Source organism: Patiria miniata, unplaced genomic scaffold (genome assembly GCF_015706575.1).
Source record: "Patiria miniata isolate m_02_andy unplaced genomic scaffold, ASM1570657v1 HiC_scaffold_7, whole genome shotgun sequence".
Taxonomy (NCBI): Eukaryota; Metazoa; Echinodermata; class Asteroidea; order Valvatida; family Asterinidae; genus Patiria; species Patiria miniata.
Genome location: NW_024037074.1, coordinates 5085887 through 5099393, shown reverse-complemented (window position 1 = coordinate 5099393; position 13507 = coordinate 5085887). Strand labels below are relative to the sequence as shown.

At 39.8% G+C, this 13507-nt stretch overlaps 1 pseudogene; it reads left to right on the top strand.

The window, feature by feature from the left end:
- Positions 1-7222: 7222 nt before the first annotated feature.
- On the top strand, positions 7223-11709 carry LOC119744729 (annotated as a pseudogene).
- Positions 11710-13507: the final 1798 nt, after the last annotated feature.

Genomic DNA, 13507 nt, shown 5'->3' with positions numbered 1-13507 from the left:
CTTTTGCTGTAATTTTCAGAAATGAACTATTTGGGGGCTTAGTATAATAGATCAAATATTGTAACACTGACATGTTTGAAGTTTTGGGTCCGAAAATGCTGGAAAAACCAAGAAAAACAGAAATGTTAAAGTTTTTCCAACGGTGGTGGGCCGACCACCGTTGGAAATGTACACAAAAGTACTATTTTTCTTGACAATGACTTCACACCAGGTGCCATAATTTTACAGGATGCTTTAGAATGTTATTTACCAACATCCTAGTAAGGTATTTCGTAACAACTTGGTAGTTTTATTTTCGATGTTTGCAAATGTTGTTTTTTCCCTTTAATAGTTTATTCTCGTTTTGAAACACAATGGCTATCATTAAGAAATGGTGCGAATATACGGGATACGTACGCGGCTCGGAAAAGGTTGCTTGTTTAATCACCGTTTGTGTGGTTATTTCATCAGGCGCACCATGTCCAAAGTACATTTCATACCAAAATGTTATGATGTAGGCCCATGTGGGTTTGGTGACATAACCACACAAATAGATAACATATACCTAGCTCGTTTTTGTGAGTCCGTTTCAACCTGGAATGTAAGTTTTGGATAAACGTAGCCAGATTAGATAGTCAGTTGCTCAGAAAGAAAACCGTCCTGGTTATTAAATTTGCTCACAATTAACGATAAGCTATCGCGAATATACGTTGACACAACATTTATAAAACGACAGTCATATACGCGGTAGGTTACTTTAACCGCGGCGTCTAAGCAAACTTCATAACTGATGTACGTCTAACATGACGAAATAAATTTCTTACTCTCTGTCTTTTTCTCCTTCTTTTTCCAAATTAGCAAGAATGAAGGTTTACATGTGCTTGGTTCTTCTGATGGTCGTTGGATGTGCCTTGAGTTTCGCACCAAGAGACGGTAAGTTAGTTGGTTCAAAAGTTTCGTCACCCACTGTAAACGTATTTTATCAAATCCCTTTGCTGAATTTCTCATGATGCCATCTAATTTGATGTAGAGTAATGAATTTTAGGTTACATAACAACCAGTTGCTTACACACTGTCTTAAAGAAAGACAATCACTTTTGGCTGTTGTAGAATTTGTCCCCAAATTGTACAAAACGTCTATACCTGTATGAAGATTGTATCGTTGTTACCTTTAAGTGCACTTCGTGAATTCACCAGTAAAACAAATCTTGTTTTATGTCATGCAGAATCTCTTCAGCGCGACTTTGTGAAAAGAGTCCTTACCGAAGGCGAAGCTCAAGAGATGGTGGAGAGGGCGGGTAAGTTCAGTGGTATTAGTAATTATGCATAATACATTTTATTATTAGGAGATACAGGTTGAAGGTTTGACGTAATAGGCCTACCACATAAAACAAGGTTTGGAACAGAGGGACGTTTCAATGGAGAGTTTCAGTTGATTGTCTTTCTTTCAAACTTCAGGGACGTTTTATGCATTTTCACACATAACATTTCACATCAAGCAGTTTTCCTACCTAAATCAAGAGGGTGTCCTAATAATAATGCATTCAATTTCGTTTTGTGCTGACAGCATTTCGCTTTTAGTTAATCTATTTTCTTTGAAATGCATTCAAGAGGACATTTTTCACCCATCTCTTGAATTTTCATCACCTGCTTTCAATCAAATATCGGACAATCATCAAACCATATGAGATTTTGAAATTGTCTACAATCGATTGTTGCAGTCTAGAATTCATTCTATAATTTCAATTCATCAAAATTGCTCATTCAATTCTCCATTGCACAGCCGTGTATCTCTGCATTTGCCTTTAATGAAATCGATTTTATGATTTTTTTTCCGTTTTATTATAAATGCTTTAAACCCTTTTTCGAATCGGAAGAAAATCAAGACAACTCTAAAAATAAAACAAAGTGAATCTAATAATTCCAAAACCAGAAATGAAAACAAGAGGTTGGTTTGTTCTTATTGCCTTCTTCTTCTCGGAATACAATCAAGACAACTCTGAAAATAAATCAAAGTGAATCTTATGATTCAGAAACAAGAAATGAAAACAAGAGGCTTGTTTGTTCTTATTGCCTTTTTATTCTTGGAACATGTCTTTCTTGATTCAGGTGAGCCTTGCGAATTTGGTTACGAATGCCCAAACCCCGAAGCCTGGTGTGTTTACCCGCATAGTGCAAGCCAGGGATATTGCTCAGTCTAATGCAAGTTCAGAACCACTGAAACACTGGCAATCTACATGAATGAATACAAACCATGGTAAGCCAATCTTTATCGATTTACCGAATTTTCCCTCATCTTCTCTAAAGTAGGCTTTGTTTCGAAAAACCAATATCTTTACAGGCTTTAAATTCTTGCATAACAATAGAATGTTAGTGTACATAGTGAGTAAAAATAAAGACACCCAAATGATGGGACCGTTGTTTTTGGCCAAAAAGAGTCTCCGGTTTCTGGTATGCGCGCGCGTCGCCGTAGCCATGCGCGTCGGCAAGATTAAAAAGTGTTGTTTGTTTTTTCAATGTGAGATGATGTCTCAAAACCGCCAAACTCACTGGTTTGACTGGAATCCTGCTGCTGCAAAATTCTAACGTGTTTTTAGATGGGGTTACGATCGCGTATAAGCTTTATGTGGCCTCTCTGGGCTCCAACACATTTTGCACTGAATTTAGTCGGGCACCATTTGCTGTCATCAGCCGACATTTGAAGGGAAAAAAAGCAAAAAGAAAAAAACCAAAAAAAAAAGCCGCGTCGCCGCACCACTTTTGGGGCAAGCTCCACACCAGAAGCCGGAGACTTTTTTGGTCTTAGTGAAGTTCTGCATGTAGCACTTTCAAATTCGAGGATACTATATAGTAAATCCCATTCCTAAGCTTTCTTTTGGCACAGTTATCACTCATGTAATTTTCAAGTTACGGAATTTTAAACACAACCACCGTTTAAGATTCTGTCCAGGAATGACAAAAAGGTGTTCTTTCAGCAAAACGAAAACAAATCACATTGGGATGTGTGTCAACTGTTTCGTTTTGCTGAAAGAACGCACGCCTTTTTTGTGATCCGTGGACAAAACTTTAAAACGGTGGTTGTGTTTGAAATTCCGTAACTTTTAAAGTACATGAGTGATTTGAATGATACCTCAACTAAAAGAAGGCTTATGAATTGAGCTTTTAAATCCTAGAGTTTGAAAGTGCTACATGCAGAACCTCACTAAAACGGTAGTCCCGACATTTGGGTTTCGTTTTTTTTTCTCGCCCTGAAAAGGGCCATCTTTAGTCCTTGAAGAAATCATGGTATTTTTGTTTTTCTTTGATTATCTCCACAGATTGACAGTGGTTATCTAACAGCAGGGCTGTATTTTGATTAAACTTAAAGGTTAGATTTGACATTTAATTCAATTGTCTTATTTCCTGATACAATATTTTCTTTCTGATTTTTACAATACTGGGTCCGTGTTCCAATCATTTTTTTTCGCCATTGACGCCTGGAAAATGCTGGTCACTTATGTTTAGAAAGATATAGCCATGCCCAACGAGTCGTTCTGTCAAGCAATACGAATTGCTTCCTGCTGATGTTGGGCATACATCTGGTAATAAACTCTCCAAGGGGATTACAGCATAAGATAAGAGAGGACAGTTATAAGCCTGGTACAAAAACCCGAATATAACTGGCCAACCACGGGTTTTCTGTTAAAAGAGGGTTCACAGCATGGATATTGAAAACGAAGTGAAACCAGAAAACTATAATCTAGCCCTGAAAAGTGACACATTTAGCGCATGGCACAGTTTTATTATTCAGAGGACGAATAGAAACCCTCAAGACCAGTTATTTACAAACATGAATGCTGTTTATGACATGAGCCTGGACCCAACGTGTTGGAATAAATATATTTACGGGTTTGTTTCTGGCTTAATTTTTTTTTTTAATTTAGGAAATTAAGGAAATTAACGGCAAAATCCACTACTATACAATATCCAATAATTTCCTTCCGTGAGATATAGAAAGGTTTACATCCAAGAATTTGATTTTGAAAGGGGGGACAAAAGTCCCAGACAAAATCTTAAAAAAAGTTACTTTCTACGTTTGCACGCTCGTATATACCTGTATCCTGTTTGGTATTGTACTGCAGTATAATAAGAGGTTACATTGAAGTCCCTGTTTATCGTAGAACCCGTTGGAGGGGAAAATGTATTTATTCGAGGGTCCCCCTCCCATAAGTTAACCGTATTTAGAACCTGCGATATATTGCAATCAAGAGCGATCGTTAATATTTTGTTTTTGGCATTCCACAATATATAGTAACAGCAACCTTATACAGTAAAACAAACAGGTATGATGTTACGCCCAACTGTCGTATCGTCCCATCTGTCCCAACTATATGGATCTGACCAGTTAAGTCTGTCCAAACTATATTTGGGGTATTGCAATGAGGCTTAACGGTTATAATATTATGTTTGCATCCGAGAATTGCATTCCACAATATATACTAACAGTAACCTTATACAATACAACAAACAGGCATATTATGTTACGCGCAGACTATCGTATCGTCCCATCTGTCCCAACCATGGCTTTGACCATGCAGTTAAGTCTGTCCAAACTATAATTATTTGGGGCATTGCAATGCGGCTTAACGGACATATATTATGTTTGCATCCGATAATTGCATTCCACAATATATAGTAACAGCAACCTTATACAATACAACAAACTGGCATATTATATTTCGCGCAAACTATCGTATCGTCCCATCTGTCCCAACTATGGTTGGGACCAGTTAAGTCTGTCCAAACTATATTTGGGGTATTGCAATGAGGCTTAACGGACATATAATGTTTGCATCCGAGAATTGCATTCCACAATATATAGTAACAGCAACCTTATACAATACAACAAACAGGCATATGATGTTACGCCCAAACTGTCGTATTGTCCCATCTGTCCCAACTTTATGGATCTGACCAGTTAAGTCTGTCCAAACTATATTTGGGGTATTGCAATGAGGCTTTACGGACATATATTATGTTTGCATCCGATAATTGCATTCCACAATATATAGTAACAGCAACCTTATACAATACAACAAAATGGCATATTATATTTCGCGCAAACTATCGTATCGTCCCATCTGTCTCAACTATGGTTGGGACCAGTTAAGTCTGTCCAAACTATATTTGGGGTATTGCAATGAGGCTTAACGGACATATAATGTTTGCATCCGAGAATTGCATTCCACAATATATAGTAACAGCAACCATATACAATACAACAAACAGGCATATTATGTTACGCGCAAACTATCGTATCGTCCCATCTGTCCCAACTATGGGTGGGACCAGTTAAGACGGTCCAAACTATATTTGATTTTTTTTTTGGAATAGCCGAGGCGTAACGGACATATGGTTCTAAGACGATTGTGTCTTTGTCTCCTAGGACGTATTCCGATTGTGTACTGTTCGTTTGCTAATATAGGAAACATACTTTAGTTAAATGAAATACTCAGTCACGTGCAATGCATTGTTAAAAAAATAACCACTCGGATATAGCCTTTTCTTTATTGAACATGTTAGTCTTCAGTCCATTAAATTGCGGTTTCTGTGAAAGATCCAATCCTTCAAAAAGGACATTGAAATAATTCGTTATATAGTAACTGAACGTAGGCTACTTGTTATTTCTTTTTCATTATTCAATTCTTCCTCTTTCGTAAACACACTGTGAATGATATAGCCATGTGATAAAATAAAGGGATTCTGACTTGCACAATAATGTATCAGTGCCCGTGAATTCATTCATGGCGTTTGTGTCTGTAATAGGCATCCATGTTCCTTAATTGTGTTTTCAAACCCTTCATCACCTCATTACTGTATACTTGAACATTATAAATAAACAAAAACAGAAATGAGAAGGTAATTGGATTACATGTACTTCTTTTGAGGCCTGTGCAGTTTTTTTTCTAGTAAAGAAGTACGTTTTGAAGGATGTGCTTAATCATAAGATGGCAAACGGATGTCGTTTGAGAAAAAAAGATTCGCAGGCGGGATGCCGATCCCTCTCCCTCCGGGAATCGAGCCTGTAGGCCTATTCACCGGTGTGCACCCGGAGGGATGGTGGACTCAAAGATCAAAGAAGACCCTTCCCAGCCGCGGCCAAGGCCTGAGAGCATTTTTTTTTTGTGGCCTGAATAATCGCAAATTAAGTACCCATTCGTTTCGAGGTTCAACTCAAAAATTGCACGGACATTATAAGCTCACCTCTTTAACACTTCTTAAATAAGGCTTAGTCCTATGGTTGTGAGTGTGAACAAGGGAATTACGCATTTGACAATATTAAAATGCGAGAATAACATTCTCCAATTATGTGGGATATCCTTATACAAAAGGTGACAGGCCGTTATCGAATTGCTGGCTCTTTCTCATAATTTGCGAACACAGGAGTGTTCAATATACAGCTTGTACAGAGCGCCCTCACCGTGGACATGTTTTGATTACCCATGCTTTTCACAAAGGAACAAATACCTATCCACTGTGAACGCACGAGTCTGAGCTGGTATGCAGGCGCGGATCCAGGGGGTAAAAAAACCAAAGTCTGACAAAAAATATTGTTTTCATAGAAATTCAAAAAAATTATGCACCCCCCCCCCCCCCCGCTCTGACACCCCCAAAAAATAAACTGGTAATAATGTCCACCTGTGCACATAATACGGTGAGACCCAGCTTGGTTAGTGGGAATTTGTACACCATTCTGTAATATAGTGTAATAATCGTCGGATTTAAACAGCGCCCCCAGGGAAAGTATGGTACCAACCCCCAACACCCCCCCCCCCAATTTTTTTGATTTTACGGAGGCCAAGTGTCCGAAGAAAAAAATCCTGTCTACATTTCAGATTTTGTTTACTGATACCCCCCCCCCCCCGCCCCCGCAACAATTCCTGAATCCGCCACTGTGTGGTAAAGCAGACTTTGCCTTATTCCCAGAGTATTAAATCAACATGCCTAAACTACTGTTCAGTATTGCAATGTACTGGGCCTACCATGCTACATTATATTATTAGTATGTGTCAGTGCGTGGTCCCACGCGAGCAATACTACATAATTATTAGTAGAGTAGTCTGTGTCAGCGCACTTCCGTGGGCCCACGCGCGCTGCGCGCATGCACATTGAATTTCGTAATAAATTATGTCTTATCGGGGAATTTCCGCGCTCATGTGCTGGTATTCTGTCTGCTTTGATGTTGCATGTGCGGTATAAATTGGGAAAACCAGCGATGAGAAATTGTTAGATTCACCCTCATAATTATTTCCTTTCCTCCGATGTGGTCGAGTTTTTACACTTAGTTGCATTAATTAGCGTCACCAGTATTGCTGCAAGTCGAAAGAAAAGGTAGTATATTCCACTGATTGATAGAGTATATGATTCATTTTTCAAATCTGCAACTCACGTGCAATTCTGATATTAATCTGTAGGAAATAATGTTCATTCATTTATGGCTATGTTATGTTATACCACACTGTCAGCACATCGCTCGTGACGTGTTGGGGGGGGGGGGGGGGCTGGACTGGGGTTGGGAGGGGCGATTGTGCTAATTGTACTTTTACCCCGAACCTCATGTACAGATGTCGAATAGATTAATGATAAATTAGTGACGAACTTAGTTGCTGTAGACTCTTAGCCTGACGTGTGTTTTTTCTCAGAGTTATAGCTATAGCTCTATGGAATTCTTCCGAACATTCCAGAAGACTATAGACTATATTTCAGTCAACCCAGCTACATGAAGGGCCGCCAGCCATCGGTGGTACATTTATACGAGATATGTTATAAACCTCACATGTAGGTTAGTTATTGTTAAAGGGGTGATGTCCGTCCCAACACATGAGCCATAGGAAAGCTTATGAGTCGCTGAATTGTCGTCTTCCTGCGTATTGGATTGTACAAACAAATATCTTTTATTATTGTCAATTATATCGTATTTATAATAGTTTTTGTTTTAAAGGGGGAGGCTACGGTAATTTGGGCAAATTTGAAGTAATATTTTGTAACCCTCCCAAACACGGCCTTATTAGGAATTTTCACTGTGCAGCCAGGGACAGTATTAAGCTTTCGTGCTTGACTTGATCACAAAATGTTTTACATATGGCCTTATTATAGATTATGGACCCAATGGGGGGGGGGGGCGCTGTTCGTATTTTGTACCTAAATGTACCTACTCCAAATGGCGCCCTCATATTGTGTCCGTCATGTTACTGGACAGACCTAGGACTATGGCATACTATCCAAGTCAGAAGAAGCCATTGTGCCTGTCTCCTGACGAGCTTGAGGAGTGGTACAACAACAGCCTACAAGAAGGGACGGGCTCCTTCAATACTCACTGCCGCAAGGCCATCGACGATGTCGTCACCTCCATTCACAGGATCTGCTCGTCCAACACTGTCCCATTTGATGTCGACAGGGTGGTCAAGGTATGCAAGTTTGTTTGTTTGTTTGTTTTTTTTTTTTTTTTTTTAAGGACGGGGATAACAAAAAAACAACTGGGAGTTTGGATTGGCATCGATCCTTCAGGATTGCATTGTGTGAGGGTGTTACGCATAGGCGAAAGATCGAGGTGGAGACGAGGGAGCATTTTCCTCCAACCTTTTTTTCTGATCAATTATCAATTCTGACCACTCTCCTATACTTGACGGTTGTGGCCTACCTTCACTTCCCTTTACTTACTTTCCTCCTTTGTTTCATTCCACTGAAATCTCATATTGCATGTTGTTTCTACATAGCGATATACCAAGAAGATAAAGACCAAAATCATGATTCTTGTTGTTTTTAATTTGTCATTTTATCCCATACCTCCCGTTGTGTCATACCCATGCAAGTGGGTAACCGCCTTCTATTGTTAAACTATGACCTCCTATTGTTGAAAAAAATGAACCTTGCTATACGTTTTGAGGTAAGGTGGACACAATATGAGGGTAAATTTAGTCTGGTTCCCAGACCAAAAGATTCTGACTATTCCTGATGAATCTTAGGTCAGGCAGTCTCCGTGGATAAAAATAAACATGACGACATTGATGGCCCTTTTTCAAAGCTCGGCTTCGTTTCCGATTTCGCTTTATCGCTTGTAACTTTTAATGTTCTGATCAAGTTTTTAAATAAATCACTTGCTTAGTAATATCGTACAGTTATGATAATACAGTTTGATGTTTCTGTAAGATAACATTGACTAATGTTGATCTGGAATCTTCAAAATTAGGCACCCAAATAGCACTGTAAGCAGGCGGAGCCGAATGAAGACCGAGTTTTGGAAAATCTCGGTAACGGTCGTCAAATTCAAAATTGTACATGACGCAGCAAAAAGTTCGCCCCATACGACCCGAGTATATTTGATGCACAAAATCGTCGTTGAATTTTCAGTTTTCTAAATGAAAGCAATGAAATAATATTAATTATCAACTCATTTAAAATAAAATTAATAAGCAATTAGCAGTTAATTAAACCTATTATTATATACTCAGAAATACTCGGGCGCTATCCGATTGTCGACGAAACGACTTCGGCAAACTTCGGAAATTTTCGGAAAAAGGAGGAATTCCTCCCGTTTTAGTCACGTGACCTAAATTGTAATACAATGTATTACCGGAGGCTACCGGACCTAAGATTCATCAGGAAAAGTCAGAATCTTTTGGTCTGGGAAACAGACTAGGTAAATAGTGATATACGACTTCACTCAGATAGTGCATTCCTCCGATGACGTGACGATAGGTCTCACGGGGATGATATGCAATTTTTGACAGCTGTCATTTCTAACTTTTTGAAGATGCAAATTAATTTGAGGCAGAGTTTTTATGTTTTTGCAGAGTGGCTCGCTCGGGAAGGGCACAGTGGTCAAAGACTTGTCTGACGTGGACCTCGTGGCTTTTGTCAACCCGCCCCACCTGCAGCCCATCATCGATGTTGGACCATATATATACAAGACCCAACTCGCTGAAGTACTCAGACGCATGGCGAGGGCTCTTGGACAGCTAAGGAACGTGACAGCCATTGAAAACAAGGAATGCCTTATCAACTTCAAGCTCAACAAATCGGTCCCGACCGGCGTTCTGTGAGCATTGACCTCATGGCCACGGCCGACTGTCATCTGAGTGATGCAGGTTTGTTCATATATTTCTGCATTCAAAAGTAACGTAAAAAATAAATGCATCAAACATAAAAATAAATGTAACCACTGCAGTAATTATTCAGATATTTGATCCAGATACAGTATTCTTTGACAATAGTTACATTTGATGACCCGATTATTCAACTCCAGTGTGTTTGCACAATGTCACCCAATATACAAACTCTATTCCCTCCAGCCAATAAGAAGAAGTTGTTTGACGCTATGCTGAGACAGCAGCCAAGCGACCGGCTGTACTACTCCCCGGCCGTGATCGAGAATCAGTTGGCATTCGTCAGGGAGCAGCCGACCGCGGTAAAGGCACTCATCCGCCTGGTCAAATATTGGTCGTATGAGTTCCTCCCAAAGGGTCTCCAGAAGTCCTACAAACTGGAGCTGATCACCATCCACTGCTGGGAGAGCGCTGGCGGGCCTTTGCGCTTCAACAAGGCCCAGGGGCTGAAGGACGTCCTACTTACGCTCAGCGATTTGTCGCAGTTGCGAGTGTACTGGACACGGCACTACAATGCCAAGAGGGCAGAAGATGTGATCGCTCAATTTCGAATGCAAAAGTATGAAGCAATAACAAACACTTCTCTTAAAGAACGTACAAAATGCTACATAACCTTAGATAAGTTTTTTTCTAGGAAGCAATCGGCAACAGACCCCGTGCGACAAAAGACTGTTTATTTTCTCTGGCCCGGGTTGAAGAGAACAGAAAGAGAAAGTCTGATCTGCCCGTGTTCATGCATAGAAATAAATGGTCGGGTTGTATCTTTTGTGCTCCAAAAACTTCTTCCATGGCATTACCCGACAGTAGCTCTCAGTCAAAATATTGATTTGCTCCTTTATCTAATCCTGGCGAAGTTACCCTTCTCTTTGTGATTGGCAAATTTCATGTAAAAAAAAAAAGAACTTTTTTTTGTCGTAGGACCCGGCACTGTAAAAATGAGTATTGACCTCATTATATTTATTTCTTATTTTAACTGGGTAGCCCATTCAGTGGAATCCACTGATCTCCCATGGGTCCCAGTTAAGAGAAGACAATGTGAAGAAATCACAGTTTTAGATGTGAGGAAAAGCCCAGAAAAGTATTCTGAGAAAACGAAAACCCACGAAAACAGGTAGGGACTGAAAACCCAATCCACATATTGGCCCAGGCAGGATTCGAACCTGGGTCACAGCGGTGGAAGGCGAGGAAAGTACCGCTACACCAACCTGACCGACCCAGGTATCATGGTATTGTCAACTTACACCGCTATGTTAATTGGGTTTTTTTTCAGACCCATTGTTTTGGACCCATCCGAACCAACTGACAACGTCTGCAGTCTCTACACTGAAGAGGACAACATGGGTCAGATGCGATCAAAAGCCCAGGACGCGCTCCGATCCAGGCTCCTGCAAAGCGTGCAGGTTCGTCACGGCTGGAACTAGTGACGAGTCTTCCCTAACGACCCACCGGAAGCCACGTGACCCTACCCCTAACCTAACTCCACAGCTATACTGCAATCCCCAGAGCTATCCAAACCCTCAAAAACTGACACCTGCACTGAAAAATTGCCTGGGTTAATTTTACCAAAGAAAGGGTGAAAACTGGAACTACCCAAACTTGGGTTATTCTATAGCCAGTTGTTTGGGTTCGAATTTTCTGCTAAATTCAACTAAAACGTGTAGTCATACAAGACAGAATTAAATTTCGTCTTAAATTACCACAAATTTTGGTTGAATTTAGCAGAAATTCTAACCAAAACAAATTGGTTATAGAACAACCCAAGTTTGGGTAGTTCCATTTTTCACCCTTTCTTTGGTAAAATTAACCCAGGCAATTTTTCGGTGTGCGGGCCCTGACTTAACTTGACTTTACAAGCATTATGAAGCAAAACAAATACTGAAATTACTGCACACGACACCAGCTTATCTTCTTCTTTTTTTCAGGCGGGAGGGGGACATGGGGCCTTTTTACCTTCTTTATTTTAACATTTAACAGGGGCGGATGTAGCTTCCAGGAAACACGGCGGAGTGATATAAAGGGGGTTAAGTAAAGGGGTGCCAAAGGTATACCCTTCTATGGAGGGGGTCTTGGGCATGCCCATAGGATATTTTCAAATCAACAGTACTTCCTCCTGCATTCTAAGGCAATTTGAGAATATATTTAGGCTCTTTACCATTCCATTTATTATTTTTTGGCTCCATTATACTGGCATCATAATAGGGGGTGGGGTGGCCAAAAGGGAGGATGGGGGTTGTCCCCATCCCTCCTCTAGATCTGCCGCTGTTTAAACAACGAGAATAAGTAATAAATAATGAGCCCACAACCTATACTTATAATGAACCACACCCAATTTAACATAAATATTGATTATAACAATTGTACTTAACACAACTTTTATAGGCTTTTACATAAATAATCAAATCGAATCATCAGTTGTTAAATAAATAACATCGTAGATATAAGATATATTGTCTCTTGGCAATTAGCTCTCATATAGATATAATTAGGGACTACTTATTAATTTATAAATAATAATTATGCGCTTAATTCAATGACAGGAATTGAAAGTTTTTTGGTGAAGTGATTTTTGAAAATATTCATAGAATAACAAGTTACCGTTCATGTCACATTGTGAGGCTTAATGTTTCTCAGCTTTAAATTTAGTACAAAATAGGAAACTAATATTGTTACACCTGCATGTAGGCAATGTGTTAATAAACTCGGTTGATCGCGCTTAGCAAAACAAACGTTTACTTGCTTACTGAGTGAGAGGTCTCAAGACACCTTGACGGCATTACAGGAATAAGTGCTACACGCCGCGTCAGCTAAGAATTTTTTGACCTTCACCTGACGAATTTCAAATAGACACTGAAACCGAAAAAGTCCTCAATTCATGCAATGGCTTAGGAGCCCCGGTTTCAATGCTTATTTGCAATTCGTCTGTTATATAATGAGCAAAACCATTCACTCCTCCCCAGGTCAGGCTCACTTCCTCGACAACGGTGTACGCGCATCCCATAACGACAAGTTTCATGTACGTTTAACACACACGATCACCAACAGCAATATTTTACACCCTATTTTTGTAGAACATTACACAATTTAATGCAACAGGTAAAAAGTGTTTTGCAGAATATTGTCACTATACCAGCTATAACTACAGTTGTGCACATGTTTGCGCTAAATTCCCAGAGGAGATTCAAGCCCGTTTAAAAAAAAAATGGGTTCACAACTGCCATAGCAAAACACTTTTGGTTCTTGTTGGGCCGCTGCAGTGCGCGAGAACCAGTAACCATTGTTGCACTGAATTGTTCTCCGGGTGGCACTGAATGTCGCGCAGTCGTGCTTTACAAGACATTTTCAGATTTTGACATTATTCATACTCGGTGACCTAGTCAGTGACA